Source organism: Triticum dicoccoides, chromosome 2B (assembly GCF_002162155.2).
Source record: "Triticum dicoccoides isolate Atlit2015 ecotype Zavitan chromosome 2B, WEW_v2.0, whole genome shotgun sequence".
Taxonomy (NCBI): Eukaryota; Viridiplantae; Streptophyta; class Magnoliopsida; order Poales; family Poaceae; genus Triticum; species Triticum dicoccoides.
In genome coordinates, this window is record NC_041383.1 from 25,185,789 (window position 1) to 25,189,109 (window position 3,321).

General features: G+C 51.8%; 1 pseudogene; it reads left to right on the forward strand.

Annotated features, from left to right (window-relative positions):
• The first annotated feature begins 252 nt into the window (after positions 1-252).
• Positions 253-2,067, forward strand: LOC119366902 (annotated as a pseudogene).
• The last annotated feature ends 1,254 nt before the right edge of the window (positions 2,068-3,321 follow it).

Below are 3,321 nucleotides of genomic sequence, written 5' to 3' on the forward strand. Positions count from 1 at the left end.
TTGTCATGAGGTGACTAGTAGCCGTCCAAGTCAGGCGCGCACGACGATAAACCCTTCGCCTTCCGGGGAATTTCGCGGAAGCTGCCGTGGTCGCCTCGGCCGCAAACCATGACCAGAAAGCGGACTCAACGGCTTGCCCTGCCGTGGAAATCAACTCTCTGGACTCTGGAGGAATCTTAGCGTGAATCAAAGGTCACCCACGCAACCCTTTCGCGAGCCTCTGAACACTGCGCGTAGCAGCTTCGGTCAGCGGCCATGGCGCTGTGGACGGGGCTGGGCCAGGCGGCGACGGTGGCGCAGCTGGTGGGCGCGGACGTGGGCGGGCTCATCTCCATGACCATGCAGGCCGCGCTGACGGCTCGGCAGAACAGGGCGGAATGCGAGCAGCTGGCGCGCCGGGTCCTCATGATCGCGCAGCTGCTGCCGTACGTGCAGCTGGCCGACGAACCGGAGGCAACGGCGTGGCCTCTGGCCGGGCTGGGCGACGTGCTCCGGGACGCCCACGAGCTCGTCGTATCCTGCCAGGGGAGGAGCGCCGCCTACCAGTTCGTCATGGCCGGCAGGACGGCCGAGAGGTTCAGGGAGATTCAGGGCAGGATCGACTCCTACCTCATCCTCTTCCCAGTGATCAGCCACATCGGCATCACTCGCCGCCTCGAGAGAATCTACAACGTCCTAGTCCCGGATGACTCCGCCACCACTGGAGGTGAACCATCGTATCCACCTCCTCCACCACGGTTGTCCCAGCTGCAGCAGGTATGTACAAACCTCAATATTCTCCGATAAAGATGATATAAAGCTTGATACGTACTACTACTTACATGGGTGCTGTTAAGGCTATGTACATCACTCCATGCAGACAATCTTTTGGAAAATAAATGTACAAGGGTGCTCATTCTCGTGGTCCCTTTTCCAGGACGTAGAGATAGTACCCATGGAACCCAGGAATTCACGTTGGCGGAGATTGTGGCCGCCACCAATGGCTTCGCCCGTGACACCGTGATCGGCCATGGCGGCGGTGGACGGGTTTACAGGGGAAGGCTTCACGATGGCCGGGAAGTCGCCATCAAGCGCATAACTCGCGTGCAATCAGGCAACCTACAGCTGGAGCTTGACATCATGTCACAGCTCCGACATAGACACATCGTCCGCCTTCTTGGATCGTGTGTGACTACGGTCACAGGCAAGAGAAAAAAGCGCCTGTTAACCACCAGGCGGAGAAAGGAGCCGGAAGAGGAGGCTGAGGGGCTGATCGTCTATAAGTACATGGAGAACGGCACACTCTATGACCACCTGCACCGTGACCAAGGCTCCTCAGCGCTGTCGCCGGTCACAATGTGCTGGAAGATGCGCATAGAGGTGCTCCTCTGCGTGTCACGCGCCATCGAGCACATGCACTGTCACGCCAACCCGCCGATCATCCACCGTGACATCAAGTCGAGTAACATCCTTTTCGACGCCAGTTGGGTACCACATTTGTCAGACTTTGGCTCGTCGGTTCCCTGGCACGTGGCAAGCGACAAGGAGTCATCGGGGTTAGAGTGCCCCGTCACGGGCACATTTGGGTATGTCGACCCTGAGTACTGCCTCCGAGGTCGTGTGAAGCCCGCGAGTGACGTGTATAGCCTGGGTGTGCTGATGCTCGAGGTTCTCACAGGGGAAAGAGCATTTCTCCAAGGAGGGTTGAAGATAAAGGAAGATCTGGCATGCTTCGCATCCCCCATCATCGAGGCCGGTAACCTTGTGGAGTTGCTGGACAGGCGACCTGTATCAGAGCCAACGTCATGGAAGCTACATGCTTTGAAGCGTGTGGCGCAGATTGCACGATGCTGCGTGAAGTGGGTTGGGAGGGCCCGACCGGCCATATTAGGCATTGTTGCAAACCTCGAGATGGTGCACGAGTTGATGTGTAGAGACGAGACGAGTTCAGTTGACGAGTCGATTCGATGGCCTTTTCTCGAAAAGGTTGATGAGTCACCTCATACCAGGAGTGTGCCATTGGCGGCACGCTACGAGTCCAATCTGGTACACCACAAACTGACTGAACTCTATTCACATTAACCAATTCAATCATGGTCATACACTGATGAGGCGACAATTTATTTTCTATTTAAATACATCAAGAAGTTTTACCATAGTTTCTACATTCAGTTCTAAAAGATGTTTGTTATTTTTGTCTAAAAAAAGTTCTAGCTATTTCCGCACCCTGATAATCGACCAGAACAACAAATGTGTATCCCCTCCGCTCCTTTTGGGATTATTAATGAAATATCCTTTTTATTGATAAAGGAAGATTGGAGTCACTATTTGAAACTTGTTGGTGTTCTTTTATAGTCTGATTTGAAAAAGACACAAAACCAGTTGTGGATGTTAAGAACGTCTTCCTGGTCGCACATGCCTCTCTAGTCAAAACAAACTGGGCACTAGAAAAGGAGGAAGAAGCAGATTAGTACGAATAGAGGAATCAGAGCTGATTTGCACAAGATTAAGAAGGATGCATGTGATTTACCGCCATTTCATGAACTGGATTGACGTCCAATGGGGTTTTCTTCCATATCACCAGTTCCGAGGGGAAAGTGGAAGACCACCGGCAGTAGTTGTAGTCGTTGTCAACGATTGTCGTCGTCGACCTTCGGCAAGCGATGGCAGGAACGTCCGCTAGGAGTTTGAACACGGCAGATCTACATGATCCCGGTAGAAAGGAACCCGGCGATGGGTAAAGAGCGGGGAAAGATGAGCTAGAAACAAGTTGAGACATGTGCGGAGTGCGCACCGAAAAAATAGATGTTACCGCCTCATCACAACTACTCCGTTGGCTGTACGCAGTAGTTATTATTAGTAATGTAAGTAGCACAAGTTCCTATGTACAAAATTGAAGGTACCATGTTAAGTTCCGTATGCTGTAACTTGGAAGAAAAAGAGAAAAATGTTACTTCTGAAAAAACGTAAACAAATCATAAAGAAATGAGTGCAGTTGGAAGAAGAAAGTCAAAATGGTATCTTGTTTGGGAAATTTTCTAGCGAACGCATGGAAGTCTTTGGACAAATTGAGATTTCAAAGTACAAGGATGCACTTTTTTTTTAGAACGAAGACGCTTGGGCGCGTCCGGCTTTAAATTAATAAAGCCCACAACAGGCAGCGTGATCGGACCTAGTCCCGAAACAGACGACACGAGCACGGAGGCTCCCGGCCAGCTTTAACATAAGGTTTACGCGTGAAAGACCTGACCAAACGAAGTACGAAGCGAGTACATGGCACATAGCCAGAGCTTAGAGCACGCAGGCTCGCTCGATCGCGGGGCAAAAGGGCCACTATCAAGA